The sequence below is a fragment of the Ambystoma mexicanum genome, chromosome 8, assembly GCF_040938575.1.
Source record: "Ambystoma mexicanum isolate Mex_15411 chromosome 8, UKY_AmexF1_1, whole genome shotgun sequence".
In the NCBI taxonomy this organism is placed as follows: Eukaryota; Metazoa; Chordata; class Amphibia; order Caudata; family Ambystomatidae; genus Ambystoma; species Ambystoma mexicanum.
This window is the reverse complement of record NC_090929.1, coordinates 731,084,693-731,105,925: the sequence shown is the minus strand read 5'-3', so window position 1 is coordinate 731,105,925 and position 21,233 is coordinate 731,084,693. Positions and strand designations below refer to the sequence as shown.

General features: G+C 47.1%; 60 non-coding genes and 6 pseudogenes across 60 annotated transcripts; all 66 read right to left on the bottom strand.

The window, feature by feature from the left end:
• LOC138479092 (5S ribosomal RNA) lies at positions 1–119 on the bottom strand. Its single transcript, XR_011272898.1, has one exon. It is a non-coding gene; the product is annotated as a 5S ribosomal RNA (ribosomal RNA).
• Positions 120–225: 106 nt separating this feature from the next.
• LOC138478982 (5S ribosomal RNA) lies at positions 226–344 on the bottom strand. Its single transcript, XR_011272798.1, has one exon. It is a non-coding gene; the product is annotated as a 5S ribosomal RNA (ribosomal RNA).
• Positions 345–450: 106 nt separating this feature from the next.
• Positions 451–569, bottom strand: LOC138479432 (5S ribosomal RNA). The gene has a single exon (XR_011273207.1). It is a non-coding gene; the product is annotated as a 5S ribosomal RNA (ribosomal RNA).
• A 464-nt stretch (positions 570–1,033) lies between these two features.
• LOC138475523 (5S ribosomal RNA) lies at positions 1,034–1,152 on the bottom strand. The gene has a single exon (XR_011269660.1). It is a non-coding gene; the product is annotated as a 5S ribosomal RNA (ribosomal RNA).
• Positions 1,153–1,258: 106 nt separating this feature from the next.
• Positions 1,259–1,377, bottom strand: LOC138480144 (5S ribosomal RNA). The gene has a single exon (XR_011273854.1). It is a non-coding gene; the product is annotated as a 5S ribosomal RNA (ribosomal RNA).
• Positions 1,378–1,841: 464 nt separating this feature from the next.
• Positions 1,842–1,950, bottom strand: LOC138474388 (5S ribosomal RNA; annotated as a pseudogene).
• A 106-nt stretch (positions 1,951–2,056) lies between these two features.
• Positions 2,057–2,175, bottom strand: LOC138479247 (5S ribosomal RNA). The gene has a single exon (XR_011273039.1). It is a non-coding gene; the product is annotated as a 5S ribosomal RNA (ribosomal RNA).
• A 106-nt stretch (positions 2,176–2,281) lies between these two features.
• Positions 2,282–2,400, bottom strand: LOC138475522 (5S ribosomal RNA). The gene has a single exon (XR_011269659.1). It is a non-coding gene; the product is annotated as a 5S ribosomal RNA (ribosomal RNA).
• Positions 2,401–2,506: 106 nt separating this feature from the next.
• On the bottom strand, positions 2,507–2,625 carry LOC138478828 (5S ribosomal RNA). The gene has a single exon (XR_011272658.1). It is a non-coding gene; the product is annotated as a 5S ribosomal RNA (ribosomal RNA).
• A 106-nt stretch (positions 2,626–2,731) lies between these two features.
• On the bottom strand, positions 2,732–2,850 carry LOC138475520 (5S ribosomal RNA). Its single transcript, XR_011269657.1, has one exon. It is a non-coding gene; the product is annotated as a 5S ribosomal RNA (ribosomal RNA).
• A 464-nt stretch (positions 2,851–3,314) lies between these two features.
• LOC138475715 (5S ribosomal RNA) lies at positions 3,315–3,433 on the bottom strand. The gene has a single exon (XR_011269835.1). It is a non-coding gene; the product is annotated as a 5S ribosomal RNA (ribosomal RNA).
• A 106-nt stretch (positions 3,434–3,539) lies between these two features.
• On the bottom strand, positions 3,540–3,658 carry LOC138479898 (5S ribosomal RNA). The gene has a single exon (XR_011273630.1). It is a non-coding gene; the product is annotated as a 5S ribosomal RNA (ribosomal RNA).
• Positions 3,659–4,122: 464 nt separating this feature from the next.
• Positions 4,123–4,241, bottom strand: LOC138475519 (5S ribosomal RNA). The gene has a single exon (XR_011269656.1). It is a non-coding gene; the product is annotated as a 5S ribosomal RNA (ribosomal RNA).
• A 106-nt stretch (positions 4,242–4,347) lies between these two features.
• LOC138477918 (5S ribosomal RNA) lies at positions 4,348–4,466 on the bottom strand. Its single transcript, XR_011271833.1, has one exon. It is a non-coding gene; the product is annotated as a 5S ribosomal RNA (ribosomal RNA).
• Positions 4,467–4,572: 106 nt separating this feature from the next.
• Positions 4,573–4,691, bottom strand: LOC138476759 (5S ribosomal RNA). The gene has a single exon (XR_011270781.1). It is a non-coding gene; the product is annotated as a 5S ribosomal RNA (ribosomal RNA).
• A 106-nt stretch (positions 4,692–4,797) lies between these two features.
• Positions 4,798–4,916, bottom strand: LOC138479736 (5S ribosomal RNA). The gene has a single exon (XR_011273483.1). It is a non-coding gene; the product is annotated as a 5S ribosomal RNA (ribosomal RNA).
• Positions 4,917–5,380: 464 nt separating this feature from the next.
• Positions 5,381–5,489, bottom strand: LOC138474387 (5S ribosomal RNA; annotated as a pseudogene).
• A 106-nt stretch (positions 5,490–5,595) lies between these two features.
• LOC138475517 (5S ribosomal RNA) lies at positions 5,596–5,714 on the bottom strand. The gene has a single exon (XR_011269655.1). It is a non-coding gene; the product is annotated as a 5S ribosomal RNA (ribosomal RNA).
• Positions 5,715–5,820: 106 nt separating this feature from the next.
• On the bottom strand, positions 5,821–5,939 carry LOC138478981 (5S ribosomal RNA). The gene has a single exon (XR_011272797.1). It is a non-coding gene; the product is annotated as a 5S ribosomal RNA (ribosomal RNA).
• Positions 5,940–6,045: 106 nt separating this feature from the next.
• LOC138479430 (5S ribosomal RNA) lies at positions 6,046–6,164 on the bottom strand. Its single transcript, XR_011273206.1, has one exon. It is a non-coding gene; the product is annotated as a 5S ribosomal RNA (ribosomal RNA).
• Positions 6,165–6,628: 464 nt separating this feature from the next.
• On the bottom strand, positions 6,629–6,747 carry LOC138475516 (5S ribosomal RNA). The gene has a single exon (XR_011269654.1). It is a non-coding gene; the product is annotated as a 5S ribosomal RNA (ribosomal RNA).
• Positions 6,748–6,853: 106 nt separating this feature from the next.
• On the bottom strand, positions 6,854–6,972 carry LOC138480143 (5S ribosomal RNA). The gene has a single exon (XR_011273853.1). It is a non-coding gene; the product is annotated as a 5S ribosomal RNA (ribosomal RNA).
• Positions 6,973–7,436: 464 nt separating this feature from the next.
• LOC138474386 (5S ribosomal RNA) lies at positions 7,437–7,545 on the bottom strand (annotated as a pseudogene).
• Positions 7,546–7,651: 106 nt separating this feature from the next.
• On the bottom strand, positions 7,652–7,770 carry LOC138475515 (5S ribosomal RNA). Its single transcript, XR_011269653.1, has one exon. It is a non-coding gene; the product is annotated as a 5S ribosomal RNA (ribosomal RNA).
• Positions 7,771–7,876: 106 nt separating this feature from the next.
• On the bottom strand, positions 7,877–7,995 carry LOC138475514 (5S ribosomal RNA). Its single transcript, XR_011269652.1, has one exon. It is a non-coding gene; the product is annotated as a 5S ribosomal RNA (ribosomal RNA).
• Positions 7,996–8,101: 106 nt separating this feature from the next.
• LOC138478827 (5S ribosomal RNA) lies at positions 8,102–8,220 on the bottom strand. The gene has a single exon (XR_011272657.1). It is a non-coding gene; the product is annotated as a 5S ribosomal RNA (ribosomal RNA).
• Positions 8,221–8,326: 106 nt separating this feature from the next.
• LOC138473986 (5S ribosomal RNA) lies at positions 8,327–8,435 on the bottom strand (annotated as a pseudogene).
• Positions 8,436–8,899: 464 nt separating this feature from the next.
• LOC138475703 (5S ribosomal RNA) lies at positions 8,900–9,018 on the bottom strand. The gene has a single exon (XR_011269824.1). It is a non-coding gene; the product is annotated as a 5S ribosomal RNA (ribosomal RNA).
• A 106-nt stretch (positions 9,019–9,124) lies between these two features.
• LOC138479897 (5S ribosomal RNA) lies at positions 9,125–9,243 on the bottom strand. Its single transcript, XR_011273629.1, has one exon. It is a non-coding gene; the product is annotated as a 5S ribosomal RNA (ribosomal RNA).
• A 464-nt stretch (positions 9,244–9,707) lies between these two features.
• Positions 9,708–9,826, bottom strand: LOC138475513 (5S ribosomal RNA). Its single transcript, XR_011269651.1, has one exon. It is a non-coding gene; the product is annotated as a 5S ribosomal RNA (ribosomal RNA).
• A 106-nt stretch (positions 9,827–9,932) lies between these two features.
• On the bottom strand, positions 9,933–10,051 carry LOC138477917 (5S ribosomal RNA). The gene has a single exon (XR_011271832.1). It is a non-coding gene; the product is annotated as a 5S ribosomal RNA (ribosomal RNA).
• Positions 10,052–10,157: 106 nt separating this feature from the next.
• On the bottom strand, positions 10,158–10,276 carry LOC138476747 (5S ribosomal RNA). Its single transcript, XR_011270770.1, has one exon. It is a non-coding gene; the product is annotated as a 5S ribosomal RNA (ribosomal RNA).
• A 106-nt stretch (positions 10,277–10,382) lies between these two features.
• LOC138479735 (5S ribosomal RNA) lies at positions 10,383–10,501 on the bottom strand. The gene has a single exon (XR_011273482.1). It is a non-coding gene; the product is annotated as a 5S ribosomal RNA (ribosomal RNA).
• Positions 10,502–10,965: 464 nt separating this feature from the next.
• LOC138474384 (5S ribosomal RNA) lies at positions 10,966–11,074 on the bottom strand (annotated as a pseudogene).
• A 106-nt stretch (positions 11,075–11,180) lies between these two features.
• On the bottom strand, positions 11,181–11,299 carry LOC138475512 (5S ribosomal RNA). Its single transcript, XR_011269650.1, has one exon. It is a non-coding gene; the product is annotated as a 5S ribosomal RNA (ribosomal RNA).
• Positions 11,300–11,405: 106 nt separating this feature from the next.
• On the bottom strand, positions 11,406–11,524 carry LOC138475511 (5S ribosomal RNA). Its single transcript, XR_011269649.1, has one exon. It is a non-coding gene; the product is annotated as a 5S ribosomal RNA (ribosomal RNA).
• Positions 11,525–11,630: 106 nt separating this feature from the next.
• LOC138478825 (5S ribosomal RNA) lies at positions 11,631–11,749 on the bottom strand. The gene has a single exon (XR_011272656.1). It is a non-coding gene; the product is annotated as a 5S ribosomal RNA (ribosomal RNA).
• A 106-nt stretch (positions 11,750–11,855) lies between these two features.
• Positions 11,856–11,974, bottom strand: LOC138475510 (5S ribosomal RNA). Its single transcript, XR_011269648.1, has one exon. It is a non-coding gene; the product is annotated as a 5S ribosomal RNA (ribosomal RNA).
• Positions 11,975–12,438: 464 nt separating this feature from the next.
• On the bottom strand, positions 12,439–12,557 carry LOC138479754 (5S ribosomal RNA). Its single transcript, XR_011273499.1, has one exon. It is a non-coding gene; the product is annotated as a 5S ribosomal RNA (ribosomal RNA).
• Positions 12,558–12,663: 106 nt separating this feature from the next.
• LOC138478344 (5S ribosomal RNA) lies at positions 12,664–12,782 on the bottom strand. The gene has a single exon (XR_011272220.1). It is a non-coding gene; the product is annotated as a 5S ribosomal RNA (ribosomal RNA).
• Positions 12,783–13,246: 464 nt separating this feature from the next.
• Positions 13,247–13,365, bottom strand: LOC138475508 (5S ribosomal RNA). Its single transcript, XR_011269646.1, has one exon. It is a non-coding gene; the product is annotated as a 5S ribosomal RNA (ribosomal RNA).
• Positions 13,366–13,471: 106 nt separating this feature from the next.
• LOC138475506 (5S ribosomal RNA) lies at positions 13,472–13,590 on the bottom strand. The gene has a single exon (XR_011269645.1). It is a non-coding gene; the product is annotated as a 5S ribosomal RNA (ribosomal RNA).
• Positions 13,591–13,696: 106 nt separating this feature from the next.
• Positions 13,697–13,815, bottom strand: LOC138476735 (5S ribosomal RNA). Its single transcript, XR_011270759.1, has one exon. It is a non-coding gene; the product is annotated as a 5S ribosomal RNA (ribosomal RNA).
• Positions 13,816–13,921: 106 nt separating this feature from the next.
• Positions 13,922–14,040, bottom strand: LOC138475505 (5S ribosomal RNA). Its single transcript, XR_011269644.1, has one exon. It is a non-coding gene; the product is annotated as a 5S ribosomal RNA (ribosomal RNA).
• A 464-nt stretch (positions 14,041–14,504) lies between these two features.
• LOC138477781 (5S ribosomal RNA) lies at positions 14,505–14,623 on the bottom strand. The gene has a single exon (XR_011271708.1). It is a non-coding gene; the product is annotated as a 5S ribosomal RNA (ribosomal RNA).
• Positions 14,624–14,729: 106 nt separating this feature from the next.
• Positions 14,730–14,848, bottom strand: LOC138478020 (5S ribosomal RNA). The gene has a single exon (XR_011271926.1). It is a non-coding gene; the product is annotated as a 5S ribosomal RNA (ribosomal RNA).
• A 106-nt stretch (positions 14,849–14,954) lies between these two features.
• Positions 14,955–15,073, bottom strand: LOC138475504 (5S ribosomal RNA). The gene has a single exon (XR_011269643.1). It is a non-coding gene; the product is annotated as a 5S ribosomal RNA (ribosomal RNA).
• A 106-nt stretch (positions 15,074–15,179) lies between these two features.
• LOC138475503 (5S ribosomal RNA) lies at positions 15,180–15,298 on the bottom strand. The gene has a single exon (XR_011269642.1). It is a non-coding gene; the product is annotated as a 5S ribosomal RNA (ribosomal RNA).
• A 464-nt stretch (positions 15,299–15,762) lies between these two features.
• LOC138475502 (5S ribosomal RNA) lies at positions 15,763–15,881 on the bottom strand. The gene has a single exon (XR_011269641.1). It is a non-coding gene; the product is annotated as a 5S ribosomal RNA (ribosomal RNA).
• Positions 15,882–15,987: 106 nt separating this feature from the next.
• LOC138475501 (5S ribosomal RNA) lies at positions 15,988–16,106 on the bottom strand. The gene has a single exon (XR_011269640.1). It is a non-coding gene; the product is annotated as a 5S ribosomal RNA (ribosomal RNA).
• A 106-nt stretch (positions 16,107–16,212) lies between these two features.
• LOC138475500 (5S ribosomal RNA) lies at positions 16,213–16,331 on the bottom strand. The gene has a single exon (XR_011269639.1). It is a non-coding gene; the product is annotated as a 5S ribosomal RNA (ribosomal RNA).
• Positions 16,332–16,437: 106 nt separating this feature from the next.
• On the bottom strand, positions 16,438–16,556 carry LOC138475499 (5S ribosomal RNA). The gene has a single exon (XR_011269638.1). It is a non-coding gene; the product is annotated as a 5S ribosomal RNA (ribosomal RNA).
• A 106-nt stretch (positions 16,557–16,662) lies between these two features.
• On the bottom strand, positions 16,663–16,781 carry LOC138475498 (5S ribosomal RNA). The gene has a single exon (XR_011269637.1). It is a non-coding gene; the product is annotated as a 5S ribosomal RNA (ribosomal RNA).
• Positions 16,782–16,887: 106 nt separating this feature from the next.
• Positions 16,888–17,006, bottom strand: LOC138475495 (5S ribosomal RNA). Its single transcript, XR_011269635.1, has one exon. It is a non-coding gene; the product is annotated as a 5S ribosomal RNA (ribosomal RNA).
• Positions 17,007–17,112: 106 nt separating this feature from the next.
• LOC138479091 (5S ribosomal RNA) lies at positions 17,113–17,231 on the bottom strand. Its single transcript, XR_011272897.1, has one exon. It is a non-coding gene; the product is annotated as a 5S ribosomal RNA (ribosomal RNA).
• Positions 17,232–17,337: 106 nt separating this feature from the next.
• LOC138479766 (5S ribosomal RNA) lies at positions 17,338–17,456 on the bottom strand. Its single transcript, XR_011273510.1, has one exon. It is a non-coding gene; the product is annotated as a 5S ribosomal RNA (ribosomal RNA).
• Positions 17,457–17,562: 106 nt separating this feature from the next.
• Positions 17,563–17,681, bottom strand: LOC138479429 (5S ribosomal RNA). The gene has a single exon (XR_011273205.1). It is a non-coding gene; the product is annotated as a 5S ribosomal RNA (ribosomal RNA).
• Positions 17,682–18,145: 464 nt separating this feature from the next.
• LOC138475494 (5S ribosomal RNA) lies at positions 18,146–18,264 on the bottom strand. The gene has a single exon (XR_011269634.1). It is a non-coding gene; the product is annotated as a 5S ribosomal RNA (ribosomal RNA).
• A 106-nt stretch (positions 18,265–18,370) lies between these two features.
• On the bottom strand, positions 18,371–18,489 carry LOC138480142 (5S ribosomal RNA). The gene has a single exon (XR_011273852.1). It is a non-coding gene; the product is annotated as a 5S ribosomal RNA (ribosomal RNA).
• Positions 18,490–18,953: 464 nt separating this feature from the next.
• Positions 18,954–19,062, bottom strand: LOC138473985 (5S ribosomal RNA; annotated as a pseudogene).
• A 106-nt stretch (positions 19,063–19,168) lies between these two features.
• Positions 19,169–19,287, bottom strand: LOC138475493 (5S ribosomal RNA). Its single transcript, XR_011269633.1, has one exon. It is a non-coding gene; the product is annotated as a 5S ribosomal RNA (ribosomal RNA).
• Positions 19,288–19,393: 106 nt separating this feature from the next.
• LOC138475492 (5S ribosomal RNA) lies at positions 19,394–19,512 on the bottom strand. Its single transcript, XR_011269632.1, has one exon. It is a non-coding gene; the product is annotated as a 5S ribosomal RNA (ribosomal RNA).
• Positions 19,513–19,618: 106 nt separating this feature from the next.
• LOC138478824 (5S ribosomal RNA) lies at positions 19,619–19,737 on the bottom strand. The gene has a single exon (XR_011272655.1). It is a non-coding gene; the product is annotated as a 5S ribosomal RNA (ribosomal RNA).
• Positions 19,738–19,843: 106 nt separating this feature from the next.
• On the bottom strand, positions 19,844–19,962 carry LOC138477853 (5S ribosomal RNA). The gene has a single exon (XR_011271774.1). It is a non-coding gene; the product is annotated as a 5S ribosomal RNA (ribosomal RNA).
• Positions 19,963–20,426: 464 nt separating this feature from the next.
• On the bottom strand, positions 20,427–20,545 carry LOC138475691 (5S ribosomal RNA). Its single transcript, XR_011269813.1, has one exon. It is a non-coding gene; the product is annotated as a 5S ribosomal RNA (ribosomal RNA).
• Positions 20,546–20,651: 106 nt separating this feature from the next.
• Positions 20,652–20,770, bottom strand: LOC138478343 (5S ribosomal RNA). The gene has a single exon (XR_011272219.1). It is a non-coding gene; the product is annotated as a 5S ribosomal RNA (ribosomal RNA).
• Between the last annotated feature and the right edge of the window lie 463 nt (positions 20,771–21,233).

Here is a 21,233-nt window from a genome sequence, read left to right as displayed (position 1 = left end):
AGCCTACAGCACCTGGTATTCCCAGGCGGAATCCCATCCAGGTACTAACTAGGCCCGACACTGCTTAGCTTCCGAGATCAGACGAGATCGGGCGCATTCAGTGTGGTGTGGCCGTAGGCTCTGGGCCTAGTGAGTTTTGTACTTTTAAGCATCTAGTCGGCTAGACCTTGCAGTTTTGAAAGGCAATTGAGAAATGGCTCACTTCCTGAACTTGGAGCACAAAAAAGCCTACAGCACCTGGTATTCCCAGGCGGTCTCCCATCCAGGTACTAACTAGGCCCGACACTGCTTAGCTTCTGAGATCAGACGAGATCGGGCGCATTCAGTGTGGTGTGGCCGTAGGCTCTGGACCTAGTGAGTTTTGTACTTTTAAGCATCTAGTCGGCTAGACCTTGCAGTTTTGAAAGGCAATTGAGAAATGGCTCACTTCCTGAACTTGGAGCACAAAAAAGCCTACAGCACCTGGTATTCCCAGGCGGTCTCCCATCCAGGTACTAACTAGGCCCGACACTGCTTAGCTTCGGAGATCAGACGAGATCGGGCGCATTCAGTGTGGTGTGGCCGTAGGCTCGAGTAATGCTAAGAATATTACTCTTATGCATTTGCATTTAGTAAGCTAAGCCATGCAGCCACTTGCAACATGATACCACGCTCATCGCTCGATCAGCGCTCGATCAGGCGAGATATATAAGACTGGTGGGCCCATTCAGGACTCCTATGTCTGGTAGGATAACTTTAATCCATCCATCCTGTTTCTGTTGCAGGGAGGTGGAGAGAACAATCAACACAATAACGGCTTTCTTTCATGCCTCTTGAAGGACTCAATATTCTCTGTACTGCATTACATGTGAAAGTCGATTTATTACCCATGAACACACTACCTGTATGCTAATTATATGTAAATAGGTAGCTCCAGCCCTCATAATGTTGTCCAACATTTCCGCTATAAAACGGGATAAAATTATTTTGGAAACATACCAAATTTGAAAAGTAATTGAGAAGTTGCGCAATTACTAATCATGGAGCACAAAATAGCCTACAGCACCTGGTATTCCCAGGCGGTCTCCCATCCAGGTACTAACTAGGCCCGACACTGCTTAGCTTCCGAGATCAGACGAGATCGGGCGCATTCAGTGTGGTGTGGCCGTAGGCTCTGGGCCTAGTGAGTTTTGTACTTTTAAGCATCTAGTCGGCTAGACCTTGCAGTTTTGAAAGGCAATTGAGAAATGGCTCACTTCCTGAACTTGGAGCACAAAAAAGCCTACAGCACCTGGTATTCCCAGGCAGTCTCCCATCCAGGTACTAACTAGGCCAGACACTGCTTAGCTTCCGAGATCAGACGAGATCGGGCGCATTCAGTGTGGTGTGGCCGTAGGCTCTAGTAATGCTAAGAATATTACTCTTATGCATTTGCATTTAGTAAGCTAAGCCATGCAGCCACTTGCAACATGATACCACGCTCATCGCTCGATCAGCGCTCGATCAGGCGAGATATATAAGACTGGTGGGCCCATTCAGGACTCCTATGTCTGGTAGGATAACTTTAATCCATCCATCCTGTTTCTGTTGCAGGGAGGTGGAGAGAACAATCAACACAATAACGGCTTTCTTTCATGCCTCTTGAAGGACTCAATATTCTCTGTACTGCATTACATGTGAAAGTCGATTTATTACCCATGAACACACTACCTGTATGCTAATTATATGTAAATAGGTAGCTCCAGCCCTCATAATGTTGTCCAACATTTCCGCTATAAAACGGGATAAAATTATTTTGGAAACATACCAAATTTGAAAAGTAATTGAGAAGTTGTGCAATTACAAATCATGGAGCACAAAATAGCCTACAGCACCTGGTATTCCCAGGCGGTCTCCCATCCAGGTACTAACTAGGCCCGACACTGCTTAGCTTCCGAGATTGGGCGCATTCAGTGTGGTGTGGCCGTAGGCTCTGGGCCTAGTGAGTTTTGTACTTTTAAGCATCTAGTTGGCTAGACCTTGCAGTTTTGAAAGGCAATTGAGAAATGGCTCACTTCCTGAACTTGGAGCACAAAAAAGCCTACAGCACCTGGTATTCCCAGGCGGTCTCCCATCCAGGTACTAACTAGGCCCGACACTGCTCAGCTTCCGAGATCAGACGAGATCGGGCGCATTCAGTGTGGTGTGGCCGTAGGCTCTGGTCCTAGTGAGTTTTGTACTTTTAAGCATCTAGTCGGCTAGACCTTGCAGTTTTGAAAGGCAATTGAGAAATGGCTCACTTCCTGAACTTGGAGCACAAAAAAGCCTACAGCACCTGGTATTCCCAGGCGGTCTCCCATCCAGGTACTAACTAGGCCCGACACTGCTTAGCTTCCGAGATCAGACGAGATCGGGCGCATTCAGTGTGGTGTGGCCGTAGGCTCTGGGCCTAGTGAGTTTTGTACTTTTAAGCATCTAGTCGGCTAGACCTTGCAGTTTTGAAAGGCAATTGAGAAATGGCTCACTTCCTGAACTTGGAGCACAAAAAAGCCTACAGCACCTGGTATTCCCAGGCGGTCTCCCATCCAGGTACTAACTAGGCCCGACACTGCTTAGCTTCCGAGATCAGACAAGATCGGGCGCATTCAGTGTGGTGTGGCCGTAGGCTCTGGGCCTAGTGAGTTTTGTACTTTTAAGCATCTAGTCGGCTAGACCTTGCAGTTTTGAAAGGCAATTGAGAAATGGCTCACTTCCTGAACTTGGAGCACAAAAAAGCCTACAGCACCTGGTATTCCCAGGCGGTCTCCCATCCAGGTACTAACTAGGCCCGACACTGCTTAGCTTCCGAGATCAGACGAGATCGGGCGCATTCAGTGTGGTGTGGCCGTAGGCTCGAGTAATGCTAAGAATATTACTCTTATGCATTTGCATTTAGTAAGCTAAGCCATGCAGCCACTTGCAACATGATACCACGCTCATCGCTCGATCAGCGCTCGATCAGGCGAGATATATAAGACTGGTGGGCCCATTCAGGACTCCTATGTCTGGTAGGATAACTTTAATCCATCCATCCTGTTTCTGTTGCAGGGAGGTGGAGAGAACAATCAACACAATAACGGCTTTCTTTCATGCCTCTTGAAGGACTCAATATTCTCTGTACTGCATTACATGTGAAAGTCGATTTATTACCCATGAACACACTACCTGTATGCTAATTATATGTAAATAGGTAGCTCCAGCCCTCATAATGTTGTCCAACATTTCCGCTATAAAACGGGATAAAATTATTTTGGAAACATACCAAATTTGAAAAGTAATTGAGAAGTTGCGCAATTACTAATCATGGAGCACAAAATAGCCTACAGCACCTGGTATTCCCAGGCGGTCTCCCATCCAGGTACTAACTAGGCCCAACACTGCTTAGCTTCCGAGATCAGACGAGATCGGGCGCATTCAGTGTGGTGTGGCCGTAGGCTCTGGGCCTAGTGAGTTTTGTACTTTTAAGCATCTAGTCGGCTAGACCTTGCAGTTTTGAAAGGCAATTGAGAAATGGCTCACTTCCTGAACTTGGAGCACAAAAAAGCCTACAGCACCTGGTATTCCCAGGCAGTCTCCCATCCAGGTACTAACTAGGCCCGACACTGCTTAGCTTCCGAGATCAGACGAGATCGGGCGCATTCAGTGTGGTGTGGCCGTAGGGTCTAGGAATGCTAAGAATATTACTCTTATGCATTTGCATTTAGTAAGCTAAGCCATGCAGCCACTTGCAACATGATACCACGCTCATCGCTCGATCAGCGCTCGATCAGGCGAGATATATAAGACTGGTGGGCCCATTCAGGACTCCTATGTCTGGTAGGATAACTTTAATCCATCCTTCCTGTTTCTGTTGCAGGGAGGTGGAGAGAACAATCAACACAATAACGGCTTTCTTTCATGCCTCTTGAAGGACTCAATATTCTCTGTACTGCATTACATGTGAAAGTCGATTTATTACCCATGAACACACTACCTGTATGCTAATTATATGTAAATAGGTAGCTCCAGCCCTCATAATGTTGTCCAACATTTCCGCTATAAAACGGGATAAAATTATTTTGGAAACATACCAAATTTGAAAAGTAATTGAGAAGTTGTGCAATTACTAATCATGGAGCACAAAATAGCCTACAGCACCTGGTATTCCCAGGCGGTCTCCCATCCAGGTACTAACTAGGCCCGACACTGCTTAGCTTCCGAGATCAGACGAGATCGGGCGCATTCAGTGTGGTGTGGCCGTAGGCTCTGGGCCTAGTGAGTTTTGTACTTTTAAGCATCTAGTCGGCTAGACCTTGCAGTTTTGAAAGGCAATTGAGAAATGGCTCACTTCCTGAACTTGGAGCACAAAAAAGCCTACAGCACCTGGTATTCCCAGGCGGTCTCCCATCCAGGTACTAACTAGGCCCGACACTGCTTAGCTTCCGAGATCAGACGAGATCGGGCACATTCAGTGTGGTGTGGCCGTAGGCTCTGGTCCTAGTGAGTTTTGTACTTTTAAGCATCTAGTCGGCTAGACCTTGCAGTTTTGAAAGGCAATTGAGAAATGGCTCACTTCCTGAACTTGGAGCACAAAAAAGCCTACAGCACCTGGTATTCCCAGGTGGTCTCCCATCCAGGTACTAACTAGGCCCGACACTGCTTAGCTTCCGAGATCAGACGAGATCGGGCGCATTCAGTGTGGTGTGGCCGTAGGCTCTGGGCCTAGTGAGTTTTGTACTTTTAAGCATCTAGTCGGCTAGACCTTGCAGTTTTGAAAGGCAATTGAGAAATGGCTCACTTCCTGAACTTGGAGCACAAAAAAGCCTACAGCACCTGGTATTCCCAGGCGGTCTCCCATCCAGGTACTAACTAGTCCCGACACTGCTTAGCTTCCGAGATCAGACGAGATCGGGCGCATTCAGTGTGGTGTGGCCGTAGGCTCTAGAAATGCTAAGAATATTACTCTTATGCATTTGCATTTAGTAAGCTAAGCCATGCAGCCACTTGCAACATGATACCACGCTCATCGCTCGATCAGCGCTCGATCAGGCGAGATATATAAGACTGGTGGGCCCATTCAGGACTCCTATGTCTGGTAGGATAACTTTAATCCATCCATCCTGTTTCTGTTGCAGGGAGGTGGAGAGAACAATCAACACAATAACGGCTTTCTTTCATGCCTCTTGAAGGACTCAATATTCTCTGTACTGCATTACATGTGAAAGTCGATTTATTACCCATGAACACACTACCTGTATGCTAATTATATGTAAATAGGTAGCTCCAGCCCTCATAATGTTGTCCAACATTTCCGCTATAAAACGGGATAAAATTATTTTGGAAACATACCAAATTTGAAAAGTAATTGAGAAGTTGTGCAATTACAAATCATGGAGCACAAAATAGCCTACAGCACCTGGTATTCCCAGGCGGTCTCCCATCCAGGTACTAACTAGGCCCGACACTGCTTAGCTTCCGAGATTGGGCGCATTCAGTGTGGTGTGGCCGTAGGCTCTGGGCCTAGTGAGTTTTGTACTTTTAAGCATCTAGTTGGCTAGACCTTGCAGTTTTGAAAGGCAATTGAGAAATGGCTCACTTCCTGAACTTGGAGCACAAAAAAGCCTACAGCACCTGGTATTCCCAGGCGGTCTCCCATCCAGGTACTAACTAGGCCCGACACTGCTTAGCTTCCGAGATCAGACGAGATCGGGCGCATTCAGTGTGGTGTGGCCGTAGGCTCTGGTCCTAGTGAGTTTTGTACTTTTAAGCATCTAGTCGGCTAGACCTTGCAGTTTTGAAAGGCAATTGAGAAATGGCTCACTTCCTGAACTTGGAGCACAAAAAAGCCTACAGCACCTGGTATTCCCAGGCGGTCTCCCATCCAGGTACTAACTAGGCCCGACACTGCTTAGCTTCTGAGATCAGACGAGATCGGGCGCATTCAGTGTGGTGTGGCCGTAGGCTCTGGACCTAGTGAGTTTTGTACTTTTAAGCATCTAGTCGGCTAGACCTTGCAGTTTTGAAAGGCAATTGAGAAATGGCTCACTTCCTGAACTTGGAGCACAAAAAAGCCTACAGCACCTGGTATTCCCAGGCGGTCTCCCATCCAGGTACTAACTAGGCCCGACACTGCTTAGCTTCGGAGATCAGACGAGATCGGGCGCATTCAGTGTGGTGTGGCCGTAGGCTCGAGTAATGCTAAGAATATTACTCTTATGCATTTGCATTTAGTAAGCTAAGCCATGCAGCCACTTGCAACATGATACCACGCTCATCGCTCGATCAGCGCTCGATCAGGCGAGATATATAAGACTGGTGGGCCCATTCAGGACTCCTATGTCTGGTAGGATAACTTTAATCCATCCATCCTGTTTCTGTTGCAGGGAGGTGGAGAGAACAATCAACACAATAACGGCTTTCTTTCATGCCTCTTGAAGGACTCAATATTCTCTGTACTGCATTACATGTGAAAGTCGATTTATTACCCATGAACACACTACCTGTATGCTAATTATATGTAAATAGGTAGCTCCAGCCCTCATAATGTTGTCCAACATTTCCGCTATAAAACGGGATAAAATTATTTTGGAAACATACCAAATTTGAAAAGTAATTGAGAAGTTGCGCAATTACTAATCATGGAGCACAAAATAGCCTACAGCACCTGGTATTCCCAGGCGGTCTCCCATCCAGGTACTAACTAGGCCCGACACTGCTTAGCTTCCGAGATCAGACGAGATCGGGCGCATTCAGTGTGGTGTGGCCGTAGGCTCTGGGCCTAGTGAGTTTTGTACTTTTAAGCATCTAGTCGGCTAGACCTTGCAGTTTTGAAAGGCAATTGAGAAATGGCTCACTTCCTGAACTTGGAGCACAAAAAAGCCTACAGCACCTGGTATTCCCAGGCAGTCTCCCATCCAGGTACTAACTAGGCCAGACACTGCTTAGCTTCCGAGATCAGACGAGATCGGGCGCATTCAGTGTGGTGTGGCCGTAGGCTCTAGTAATGCTAAGAATATTACTCTTATGCATTTGCATTTAGTAAGCTAAGCCATGCAGCCACTTGCAACATGATACCACGCTCATCGCTCGATCAGCGCTCGATCAGGCGAGATATATAAGACTGGTGGGCCCATTCAGGACTCCTATGTCTGGTAGGATAACTTTAATCCATCCATCCTGTTTCTGTTGCAGGGAGGTGGAGAGAACAATCAACACAATAACGGCTTTCTTTCATGCCTCTTGAAGGACTCAATATTCTCTGTACTGCATTACATGTGAAAGTCGATTTATTACCCATGAACACACTACCTGTATGCTAATTATATGTAAATAGGTAGCTCCAGCCCTCATAATGTTGTCCAACATTTCCGCTATAAAACGGGATAAAATTATTTTGGAAACATACCAAATTTGAAAAGTAATTGAGAAGTTGTGCAATTACAAATCATGGAGCACAAAATAGCCTACAGCACCTGGTATTCCCAGGCGGTCTCCCATCCAGGTACTAACTAGGCCCGACACTGCTTAGCTTCCGAGATTGGGCGCATTCAGTGTGGTGTGGCCGTAGGCTCTGGGCCTAGTGAGTTTTGTACTTTTAAGCATCTAGTTGGCTAGACCTTGCAGTTTTGAAAGGCAATTGAGAAATGGCTCACTTCCTGAACTTGGAGCACAAAAAAGCCTACAGCACCTGGTATTCCCAGGCGGTCTCCCATCCAGGTACTAACTAGGCCCGACACTGCTTAGCTTCCGAGATCAGACGAGATCGGGCGCATTCAGTGTGGTGTGGCCGTAGGCTCTGGTCCTAGTGAGTTTTGTACTTTTAAGCATCTAGTCGGCTAGACCTTGCAGTTTTGAAAGGCAATTGAGAAATGGCTCACTTCCTGAACTTGGAGCACAAAAAAGCCTACAGCACCTGGTATTCCCAGGCGGTCTCCCATCCAGGTACTAACTAGGCCCGACACTGCTTAGCTTCCGAGATCAGACGAGATCGGGCGCATTCAGTGTGGTGTGGCCGTAGGCTCTGGGCCTAGTGAGTTTTGTACTTTTAAGCATCTAGTCGGCTAGACCTTGCAGTTTTGAAAGGCAATTGAGAAATGGCTCACTTCCTGAACTTGGAGCACAAAAAAGCCTACAGCACCTGGTATTCCCAGGCGGTCTCCCATCCAGGTACTAACTAGGCCCGACACTGCTTAGCTTCCGAGATCAGACAAGATCGGGCGCATTCAGTGTGGTGTGGCCGTAGGCTCTGGGCCTAGTGAGTTTTGTACTTTTAAGCATCTAGTCGGCTAGACCTTGCAGTTTTGAAAGGCAATTGAGAAATGGCTCACTTCCTGAACTTGGAGCACAAAAAAGCCTACAGCACCTGGTATTCCCAGGCGGTCTCCCATCCAGGTACTAACTAGGCCCGACACTGCTTAGCTTCCGAGATCGGGCGCATTCAGTGTGGTGTGGCCGTAGGCTCGAGTAATGCTAAGAATATTACTCTTATGCATTTGCATTTAGTAAGCTAAGCCATGCAGCCACTTGCAACATGATACCACGCTCATCGCTCGATCAGCGCTCGATCAGGCGAGATATATAAGACTGGTGGGCCCATTCAGGACTCCTATGTCTGGTAGGATAACTTTAATCCATCCATCCTGTTTCTGTTGCAGGGAGGTGGAGAGAACAATCAACACAATAACGGCTTTCTTTCATGCCTCTTGAAGGACTCAATATTCTCTGTACTGCATTACATGTGAAAGTCGATTTATTACCCATGAACACACTACCTGTATGCTAATTATATGTAAATAGGTAGCTCCAGCCCTCATAATGTTGTCCAACATTTCCGCTATAAAACGGGATAAAATTATTTTGGAAACATACCAAATTTGAAAAGTAATTGAGAAGTTGCGCAATTACTAATCATGGAGCACAAAATAGCCTACAGCACCTGGTATTCCCAGGCGGTCTCCCATCCAGGTACTAACTAGGCCCAACACTGCTTAGCTTCCGAGATCAGACGAGATCGGGCGCATTCAGTGTGGTGTGGCCGTAGGCTCTGGGCCTAGTGAGTTTTGTACTTTTAAGCATCTAGTCGGCTAGACCTTGCAGTTTTGAAAGGCAATTGAGAAATGGCTCACTTCCTGAACTTGGAGCACAAAAAAGCCTACAGCACCTGGTATTCCCAGGCAGTCTCCCATCCAGGTACTAACTAGGCCCGACACTGCTTAGCTTCCGAGATCAGACGAGATCGGGCGCATTCAGTGTGGTGTGGCCGTAGGGTCTAGGAATGCTAAGAATATTACTCTTATGCATTTGCATTTAGTAAGCTAAGCCATGCAGCCACTTGCAACATGATACCACGCTCATCGCTCGATCAGCGCTCGATCAGGCGAGATATATAAGACTGGTGGGCCCATTCAGGACTCCTATGTCTGGTAGGATAACTTTAATCCATCCTTCCTGTTTCTGTTGCAGGGAGGTGGAGAGAACAATCAACACAATAACGGCTTTCTTTCATGCCTCTTGAAGGACTCAATATTCTCTGTACTGCATTACATGTGAAAGTCGATTTATTACCCATGAACACACTACCTGTATGCTAATTATATGTAAATAGGTAGCTCCAGCCCTCATAATGTTGTCCAACATTTCCGCTATAAAACGGGATAAAATTATTTTGGAAACATACCAAATTTGAAAAGTAATTGAGAAGTTGTGCAATTACTAATCATGGAGCACAAAATAGCCTACAGCACCTGGTATTCCCAGGCGGTCTCCCATCCAGGTACTAACTAGGCCCGACACTGCTTAGCTTCCGAGATCAGACGAGATCGGGCGCATTCAGTGTGGTGTGGCCGTAGGCTCTGGGCCTAGTGAGTTTTGTACTTTTAAGCATCTAGTCGGCTAGACCTTGCAGTTTTGAAAGGCAATTGAGAAATGGCTCACTTCCTGAACTTGGAGCACAAAAAAGCCTACAGCACCTGGTATTCCCAGGCGGTCTCCCATCCAGGTACTAACTAGGCCCGACACTGCTTAGCTTCCGAGATCAGACGAGATCGGGCACATTCAGTGTGGTGTGGCCGTAGGCTCTGGTCCTAGTGAGTTTTGTACTTTTAAGCATCTAGTCGGCTAGACCTTGCAGTTTTGAAAGGCAATTGAGAAATGGCTCACTTCCTGAACTTGGAGCACAAAAAAGCCTACAGCACCTGGTATTCCCAGGTGGTCTCCCATCCAGGTACTAACTAGGCCCGACACTGCTTAGCTTCCGAGATCAGACGAGATCGGGCGCATTCAGTGTGGTGTGGCCGTAGGCTCTGGGCCTAGTGAGTTTTGTACTTTTAAGCATCTAGTCGGCTAGACCTTGCAGTTTTGAAAGGCAATTGAGAAATGGCTCACTTCCTGAACTTGGAGCACAAAAAAGCCTACAGCACCTGGTATTCCCAGGCGGTCTCCCATCCAGGTACTAACTAGTCCCGACACTGCTTAGCTTCCGAGATCAGACGAGATCGGGCGCATTCAGTGTGGTGTGGCCGTAGGCTCTAGAAATGCTAAGAATATTACTCTTATGCATTTGCATTTAGTAAGCTAAGCCATGCAGCCACTTGCAACATGATACCACGCTCATCGCTCGATCAGCGCTCGATCAGGCGAGATATATAAGACTGGTGGGCCCATTCAGGACTCCTATGTCTGGTAGGATAACTTTAATCCATCCATCCTGTTTCTGTTGCAGGGAGGTGGAGAGAACAATCAACACAATAACGGCTTTCTTTCATGCCTCTTGAAGGACTCAATATTCTCTGTACTGCATTACATGTGAAAGTCGATTTATTACCCATGAACACACTACCTGTATGCTAATTATATGTAAATAGGTAGCTCCAGCCCTCATAATGTTGTCCAACATTTCCGCTATAAAACGGGATAAAATTATTTTGGAAACATACCAAATTTGAAAAGTAATTGAGAAGTTGTGCAATTACAAATCATGGAGCACAAAATAGCCTACAGCACCTGGTATTCCCAGGCGGTCTCCCATCCAGGTACTAACTAGGCCCGACACTGCTTAGCTTCCGAGATTGGGCGCATTCAGTGTGGTGTGGCCGTAGGCTCTGGGCCTAGTGAGTTTTGTACTTTTAAGCATCTAGTTGGCTAGACCTTGCAGTTTTGAAAGGCAATTGAGAAATGGCTCACTTCCTGAACTTGGAGCACAAAAAAGCCTACAGCACCTGGTATTCCCAGGCGGTCTCCCATCCAGGTACTAACTAGGCCCGACACTGCTTAGCTTCCGAGATCAGACGAGATCGGGCGCATTCAGTGTGGTGTGGCCGTAGGCTCTGGTCCTAGTGAGTTTTGTACTTTTAAGCATCTAGTCGGCTAGACCTTGCAGTTTTGAAAGGCAATTGAGAAATGGCTCACTTCCTGAACTTGGAGCACAAAAAAGCCTACAGCACCTGGTATTCCCAGGCGGTCTCCCATCCAGGTACTAACTAGGCCCGACACTGCTTAGCTTCCGAGATCAGACGAGATCGGGCGCATTCAGTGTGGTGTGGCCGTAGGCTCTGGGCCTAGTGAGTTTTGTACTTTTAAGCATCTAGTCGGCTAGACCTTGCAGTTTTGAAAGGCAATTGAGAAATGGCTCACTTCCTGAACTTGGAGCACAAAAAAGCCTACAGCACCTGGTATTCCCAGGCGGTCTCCCATCCAGGTACTAACTAGGCCCGACACTGCTTAGCTTCCGAGATCAGACAAGATCGGGCGCATTCAGTGTGGTGTGGCCGTAGGCTCTGGGCCTAGTGAGTTTTGTACTTTTAAGCATCTAGTCGGCTAGACCTTGCAGTTTTGAAAGGCAATTGAGAAATGGCTCACTTCCTGAACTTGGAGCACAAAAAAGCCTACAGCACCTGGTATTCCCAGGCGGTCTCCCATCCAGGTACTAACTAGGCCCGACACTGCTTAGCTTCCGAGATCAGACGAGATCGGGCGCATTCAGTGTGGTGTGGCCGTAGGCTCGAGTAATGCTAAGAATATTACTCTTATGCATTTGCATTTAGTAAGCTAAGCCATGCAGCCACTTGCAACATGATACCACGCTCATCGCTCGATCAGCGCTCGATCAGGCGAGATATATAAGACTGGTGGGCCCATTCAGGACTCCTATGTCTGGTAGGATAACTTTAATCCATCCATCCTGTTTCTGTTGCAGGGAGGTGGAGAGAACAATCAACACAATAACGGCTTTCTTTCATGCCTCTTGAAGGACTCAATATTCTCTGTACTGCATTACATGTGAAAGTCGATTTATTACCCATGAACACACTACCTGTATGCTAATTATATGTAAATAGGTAGCTCCAGCCCTCATAATGTTGTCCAACATTTCCGCTATAAAACGGGATAAAATTATTTTGGAAACATACCAAATTTGAAAAGTAATTGAGAAGTTGCGCAATTACTAATCATGGAGCACAAAATAGCCTACAGCACCTGGTATTCCCAGGCGGTCTCCCATCCAGGTACTAACTAGGCCCAACACTGCTTAGCTTCCGAGATCAGACGAGATGGGGCGCATTCAGTGTGGTGTGGCCGTAGGCTCTGGGCCTAGTGAGTTTTGTACTTTTAAGCATCTAGTCGGCTAGACCTTGCAGTTTTGAAAGGCAATTGAGAAATGGCTCACTTCCTGAACTTGGAGCACAAAAAAGCCTACAGCACCTGGTATTCCCAGGCAGTCTCCCATCCAGGTACTAACTAGGCCCGACACTGCTTAGCTTCCGAGATCAGACGAGATCGGGCGCATTCAGTGTGGTGTGGCCGTAGGCTCTAGGAATGCTAAGAATATTACTCTTATGCATTTGCATTTAGTAAGCTAAGCCATGCAGCCACTTGCAACATGATACCACGCTCATCGCTCGATCAGCGCTCGATCAGGCGAGATATATAAGACTGGTGGGCCCATTCAGGACTCCTATGTCTGGTAGGATAACTTTAATCCATCCTTCCTGTTTCTGTTGCAGGGAGGTGGAGAGAACAATCAACACAATAACGGCTTTCTTTCATGCCTCTTGAAGGACTCAATATTCTCTGTACTGCATTACATGTGAAAGTCGATTTATTACCCATGAACACACTACCTGTATGCTAATTATATGTAAATAGGTAGCTCCAGCCCTCATAATGTTGTCCAACATTTCCGCTATAAAACGGGATAAAATTATTTTGGAAACATACCAAATTTGAAAAGTAATTGAGAAGTTGTGCAATTACTAATCATGGAGCACAAAATAGCCTACAGCACCTGGTATTCCCAGGCGGTCTCCCATCCAGGTACTAACTAGGCCCGACACTGCTTAGCTTCCGAGATCAGACGAGATCGGGCGCATTCAGTGTGGTGTGGCCGTAGGCTCTGGGCCTAGTGAGTTTTGTACTTTTAAGCATCTAGTCGGCTAGACCTTGCAGTTTTGAAAGGCAATTGAGAAATGGCTCACTTCCTGAACTTGGAGCACAAAAAAGCCTACAGCACCTGGTATTCCCAGGCGGTCTCCCATCCAGGTACTAACTAGGCCCGACACTGCTTAGCTTCCGAGATCAGACGAGATCGGGCGCATTCAGTGTGGTGTGGCCGTAGGCTCTGGTCCTAGTGAGTTTTGTACTTTTAAGCATCTAGTCGGCTAGACCTTGCAGTTTTGAAAGGCAATTGAGAAATGGCTCACTTCCTGAACTTGGAGCACAAAAAAGCCTACAGCACCTGGTATTCCCAGGTGGTCTCCCATCCAGGTACTAACTAGGCCCGACACTGCTTAGCTTCCGAGATCAGACGAGATCGGGCGCATTCAGTGTGGTGTGGCCGTAGGCTCTGGGCCTAGTGAGTTTTGTACTTTTAAGCATCTAGTCGGCTAGACCTTGCAGTTTTGAAAGGCAATTGAGAAATGGCTCACTTCCTGAACTTGGAGCACAAAAAAGCCTACAGCACCTGGTATTCCCAGGCGGTCTCCCATCCAGGTACTAACTAGGCCCGACACTGCTTAGCTTCCGAGATCAGACGAGATCGGGCGCATTCAGTGTGGTGTGGCCGTAGGCTCTAGAAATGCTAAGAATATTACTCTTATGCATTTGCATTTAGTAAGCTAAGCCATGCAGCCACTTGCAACATGATACCACGCTCATCGCTCGATCAGCGCTCGATCAGGCGAGATATATAAGACTGGTGGGCCCATTCAGGACTCCTATGTCTGGTAGGATAACTTTAATCCATCCATCCTGTTTCTGTTGCAGGGAGGTGGAGAGAACAATCAACACAATAACGGCTTTCTTTCATGCCTCTTGAAGGACTCAATATTCTCTGTACTGCATTACATGTGAAAGTCGATTTATTACCCATGAACACACTACCTGTATGCTAATTATATGTAAATAGGTAGCTCCAGCCCTCATAATGTTGTCCAACATTTCCGCTATAAAACGGGATAAAATTATTTTGGAAACATACCAAATTTGAAAAGTAATTGAGAAGTTGTGCAATTACTAATCATGGAGCACAAAATAGCCTACAGCACCTGGTATTCCCAGGCGGTCTCCCATCCAGGTACTAACTAGGCCCGACACTGCTTAGCTTCCGAGATCAAACGAGATCGGGCGCATTCAGTGTGGTGTGGCCGTAGGCTCAGGGCCTAGTGAGTTTTGTACTTTTAAGCATCTAGTCGGCTAGACCTTGCAGTTTTGAAAGGCAATTGAGAAATGGCTCACTTCCTGAACTTGGAGCACAAAAAAGCCTACAGCACCTGGTATTCCCAGGCGGTCTCCCATCCAGGTACTAACTAGGCCCGACACTGCTTTGCTTCCGAGATCAGACGAGATCGGGCGCATTCAGTGTGGTGTGGCCGTAGGCTCTGGTCCTAGTGAGTTTTGTACTTTTAAGCATCTAGTCGGCTAGACCTTGCAGTTTTGAAAGGCAATTGAGAAATGGCTCACTTCCTGAACTTGGAGCACAAAAAAGCCTACAGCACCTGGTATTCCCAGGCGGTCTCCCATCCAGGTACTAACTAGGCCCGACACTGCTTAGCTTCCGAGATCAGACGAGATCGGGCGCATTCAGTGTGGTGTGGCCGTAGGCTCTGGACCTAGTGAGTTTTGTACTTTTAAGCATCTAGTCGGCTAGACCTTGCAGTTTTGAAAGGCAATTGAGAAATGGCTCACTTCCTGAACTTGGAGCACAAAAAAGCCTACAGCACCTGGTATTCCCAGGCGGTCTCCCATCCAGGTACTAACTAGGCCCGACACTGCTTAGCTTCCGAGATCAGACGAGATCGGGCGCATTCAGTGTGGTGTGGCCGTAGGCTCGAGTAATGCTAAGAATATTACTCTTATGCATTTGCATTTAGTAAGCTAAGCCATGCAGCCACTTGCAACATGATACCACGCTCATCGCTCGATCAGCGCTCGATCAGGCGAGATATATAAGACTGGTGGGCCCATTCAGGACTCCTATGTCTGGTAGGATAACTTTAATCCATCCATCCTGTTTCTGTTGCAGGGAGGTGGAGAGAACAATCAACACAATAACGGCTTTCTTTCATGCCTCTTGAAGGACTCAATATTCTCTGTACTGCATTACATGTGAAAGTCGATTTATTACCCATGAACACACTACCTGTATGCTAATTATATGTAAATAGGTAGCTCCAGCCCTCATAATGTTGTCCAACATTTCCGCTATAAAACGGGATAAAATTATTTTGGAAACATACCAAATTTGAAAAGTAATTGAGAAGTTGTGCAATTACTAATCATGGAGCACAAAATAGCCTACAGCACCTGGTATTCCCAGGCGGTCTCCCATCCAGGTACTAACTAGGCCCGACACTGCTTAGCTTCCGAGATCAGACGAGATCGGGCGCATTCAGTGTGGTGTGGCCGTAGGCTCTGGGCCTAGTGAGTTTTGTACTTTTAAGCATCTAGTCGGCTAGACCTTGCAGTTTTGAAAGGCAATTGAGAAATGGCTCACTTCCTGAACTTGGAGCACAAAAAAGCCTACAGCACCTGGTATTCCCAGGCGGTCTCCCATCCAGGTACTAACTAGGCCCGACACTGCTTAGCTTCCGAGATCAGACGAGATCGGGCGCATTCAGTGTGGTGTGGCCGTAGGCTCTGGTCCTAGTGAGTTTTGTACTTTTAAGCATCTAGTCGGCTAGACCTTGCAGTTTTGAAAGGCAATTGAGAAAATGCTCACTTCCTGAACTTGGAGCACAAAAAAGCCTACAGCACCTGGTATTCCCAGGCGGTCTCCCATCCAGGTACTAACTAGGCCCGACACTGCTTAGCTTCCGAGATCAGACGAGATCGGGCGCATTCAGTGTGGTGTGGCCGTAGGCTCTGGGCCTAGTGAGTTTTGTACTTTTAAGCATCTAGTCGGCTAGACCTTGCAGTTTTGAAAGGCAATTGAGAAATGGCTCACTTCCTGAACTTGGAGCACAAAAAAGCCTACAGCACCTGGTATTCCCAGGCGGTCTCCCATCCAGGTACTAACTAGGCCCGACACTGCTTAGCTTCCGAGATCAGACGAGATCGGGCGCATTCAGTGTGGTGTGGCCGTAGGCTCTGGTCCTAGTGAGTTTTGTACTTTTAAGCATCTAGTCGGCTAGACCTTGCAGTTTTGAAAGGCAATTGAGAAAATGCTCACTTCCTGAACTTGGAGCACAAAAAAGCCTACAGCACCTGGTATTCCCAGGCGGTCTCCCATCCAGGTACTAACTAGGCCCGACACTGCTTAGCTTCCGAGATCAGACGAGATCGGGCGCATTCAGTGTGGTGTGGCCGTAGGCTCTGGGCCTAGTGAGTTTTGTACTTTTAAGCATCTAGTCGGCTAGACCTTGCAGTTTTGAAAGGCAATTGAGAAATGGCTCACTTCCTGAACTTGGAGCACAAAAAAGCCTACAGCACCTGGTATTCCCAGGCGGTCTCCCATCCAGGTACTAACTAGGCCCGACACTGCTTAGCTTCCGAGATCAGACGAGATCGGGCGCATTCAGTGTGGTGTGGCCGTAGGCTCTGGTCCTAGTGAGTTTTGTACTTTTAAGCATCTAGTCGGCTAGACCTTGCAGTTTTGAAAGGCAATTGAGAAATGGCTCACTTCCTGAACTTGGAGCACAAAAAAGCCTACAGCACCTGGTATTCCCAGGCGGAATCCCATCCAGGTACTAACTAGGCCCGACACTGCTTAGCTTCCGAGATCAGACGAGATCGGGCGCATTCAGTGTGGTGTGGCCGTAGGCTCTGGGCCTAGTGAGTTTTGTACTTTTAAGCATCTAGTCGGCTAGACCTTGCAGTTTTGAAAGGCAATTGAGAAATGGCTCACTTCCTGAACTTGGAGCACAAAAAAGCCTACAGCACCTGGTATTCCCAGGCGGTCTCCCATCCAGGTACTAACTAGGCCCGACACTGCTTAGCTTCTGAGATCAGACGAGATCGGGCGCATTCAGTGTGGTGTGGCCGCAGGCTCTGGGCCTAGTGAGTTTTGTACTTTTAAGCATCTAGTCGGCTAGACCTTGCAGTTTTGAAAGGCAATTGAGAAATGGCTCACTTCCTGAACTTGGAGCACAAAAAAGCCTACAGCACCTGGTATTCCCAGGCGGTCTCCCATCCAGGTACTAACTAGGCCCGACACTGCTTAGCTTCGGAGATCAGACGAGATCGGGCGCATTCAGTGTGGTGTGGCCGTAGGCTCGAGTAATGCTAAGAATATTACTCTTATGCATTTGCATTTAGTAAGCTAAGCCATGCAGCCACTTGCAACATGATACCACGCTCATCGCTCGATCAGCGCTCGATCAGGCGAGATATATAAGACTGGTGGGCCCATTCAGGACTCCTATGTCTGGTAGGATAACTTTAATCCATCCATCCTGTTTCTGTTGCAGGGAGGTGGAGAGAACAATCAACACAATAACGGCTTTCTTTCATGCCTCTTGAAGGACTCAATATTCTCTGTACTGCATTACATGTGAAAGTCGATTTATTACCCATGAACACACTACCTGTATGCTAATTATATGTAAATAGGTAGCTCCAGCCCTCATAATGTTGTCCAACATTTCCGCTATAAAACGGGATAAAATTATTTTGGAAACATACCAAATTTGAAAAGTAATTGAGAAGTTGCGCAATTACTAATCATGGAGCACAAAATAGCCTACAGCACCTGGTATTCCCAGGCGGTCTCCCATCCAGGTACTAACTAGGCCCGACACTGCTTAGCTTCCGAGATCAGACGAGATCGGGCGCATTCAGTGTGGTGTGGCCGTAGGCTCTGGGCCTCGTGAGTTTTGTACTTTTAAGCATCTAGTCGGCTAGACCTTGCAGTTTTGAAAGGCAATTGAGAAATGGCTCACTTCCTGAACTTGGAGCACAAAAAAGCCTACAGCACCTGGTATTCCCAGGCAGTCTCCCATCCAGGTACTAACTAGGCCAGACACTGCTTAGCTTCCGAGATCAGACGAGATCGGGCGCATTCAGTGTGGTGTGGCCGTAGGCTCTAGTAATGCTAAGAATATTACTCTTATGCATTTGCATTTAGTAAGCTAAGCCATGCAGCCACTTGCAACATGATACCACGCTCATCGCTCGATCAGCGCTCGATCAGGCGAGATATATAAGACTGGTGGGCCCATTCAGGACTCCTATGTCTGGTAGGATAACTTTAATCCATCCATCCTGTTTCTGTTGCAGGGAGGTGGAGAGAACAATCAACACAATAACGGCTTTCTTTCATGCCTCTTGAAGGACTCAATATTCTCTGTACTGCATTACATGTGAAAGTCGATTTATTACCCATGAACACACTACCTGTATGCTAATTATATGTAAATAGGTAGCTCCAGCCCTCATAATGTTGTCCAACATTTCCGCTATAAAACGGGATAAAATTATTTTGGAAACATACCAAATTTGAAAAGTAATTGAGAAGTTGTGCAATTACAAATCATGGAGCACAAAATAGCCTACAGCACCTGGTATTCCCAGGCGGTCTCCCATCCAGGTACTAACTAGGCCCGACACTGCTTAGCTTCCGAGATCGGGCGCATTCAGTGTGGTGTGGCCGTAGGCTCTGGGCCTAGTGAGTTTTGTACTTTTAAGCATCTAGTTGGCTAGACCTTGCAGTTTTGAAAGGCAATTGAGAAATGGCTCACTTCCTGAACTTGGAGCACAAAAAAGCCTACAGCACCTGGTATTCCCAGGCGGTCTCCCATCCAGGTACTAACTAGGCCCGACACTGCTTAGCTTCCGAGATCAGACGAGATCGGGCGCATTCAGTGTGGTGTGGCCGTAGGCGCTGGTCCTAGTGAGTTTTGTACTTTTAAGCATCTAGTCGGCTAGACCTTGCAGTTTTGAAAGGCAATTGAGAAATGGCTCACTTCCTGAACTTGGAGCACAAAAAAGCCTACAGCACCTGGTATTCCCAGGCGGTCTCCCATCCAGGTACTAACTAGGCCCGACACTGCTTAGCTTCCGAGATCAGACGAGATCGGGCGCATTCAGTGTGGTGTGGCCGTAGGCTCTGGGCCTAGTGAGTTTTGTACTTTTAAGCATCTAGTCGGCTAGACCTTGCAGTTTTGAAAGGCAATTGAGAAATGGCTCACTTCCTGAACTTGGAGCACAAAAAAGCCTACAGCACCTGGTATTCCCAGGCGGTCTCCCATCCAGGTACTAACTAGGCCCGACACTGCTTAGCTTCCGAGATCAGACAAGATCGGGCGCATTCAGTGTGGTGTGGCCGTAGGCTCTGGGCCTAGTGAGTTTTGTACTTTTAAGCATCTAGTCGGCTAGACCTTGCAGTTTTGAAAGGCAATTGAGAAATGGCTCACTTCCTGAACTTGGAGCACAAAAAAGCCTACAGCACCTGGTATTCCCAGGCGGTCTCCCATCCAGGTACTAACTAGGCCCGACACTGCTTAGCTTCCGAGATCAGACGAGATCGGGCGCATTCAGTGTGGTGTGGCCATAGGCTCGAGTAATGCTAAGAATATTACTCTTATGCATTTGCATTTAGTAAGCTAAGCCATGCAGCCACTTGCAACATGATACCACGCTCATCGCTCGATCAGCGCTCGATCAGGCGAGATATATAAGACTGGTGGGCCCATTCAGGACTCCTATGTCTGGTAGGATAACTTTAATCCATCCATCCTGTTTCTGTTGCAGGGAGGTGGAGAGAACAATCAACACAATAACGGCTTTCTTTCATGCCTCTTGAAGGACTCAATATTCTCTGTACTGCATTACATGTGAAAGTCGATTTATTACCCATGAACACACTACCTGTATGCTAATTATATGTAAATAGGTAGCTCCAGCCCTCATAATGTTGTCCAACATTTCCGCTATAAAACGGGATAAAATTATTTTGGAAACATACCAAATTTGAAAAGTAATTGAGAAGTTGCGCAATTACTAATCATGGAGCACAAAATAGCCTACAGCACCTGGTATTCCCAGGCGGTCTCCCATCCAGGTACTAACTAGGCCCAACACTGCTTAGCTTCCGAGATCAGACGAGATCGGGCGCATTCAGTGTGGTGTGGCCGTAGGCTCTGGGCCTAGTGAGTTTTGTACTTTTAAGCATCTAGTCGGCTAGACCTTGCAGTTTTGAAAGGCAATTGAGAAATGGCTCACTTCCTGAACTTGGAGCACAAAAAAGCCTACAGCACCTGGTATTCCCAGGCAGTCTCCCATCCAGGTACTAACTAGGCCCGACACTGCTTAGCTTCCGAGATCAGACGAGATCGGGCGCATTCAGTGTGGTGTGGCCGTAGGCTCTAGGAATGCTAAGAATATTACTCTTATGCATTTGCATTTAGTAAGCTAAGCCATGCAGCCACTTGCAACATGATACCACGCTCATCGCTCGATCAGCGCTCGATCAGGCGAGATATATAAGACTGGTGGGCCCATTCAGGACTCCTATGTCTGGTAGGATAACTTTAATCCATCCATCCTGTTTCTGTTGCAGGGAGGTGGAGAGAACAATCAACACAATAACGGCTTTCTTTCATGCCTCTTGAAGGACTCAATATTCTCTGTACTGCATTACATGTGAAAGTCGATTTATTACCCATGAACACACTACCTGTATGCTAATTATATGTAAATAGGTAGCTCCAGCCCTCATAATGTTGTCCAACATTTCCGCTATAAAACGGGATAAAATTATTTTGGAAACATACCAAATTTGAAAAGTAATTGAGAAGTTGTGCAATTACTAATCATGGAGCACAAAA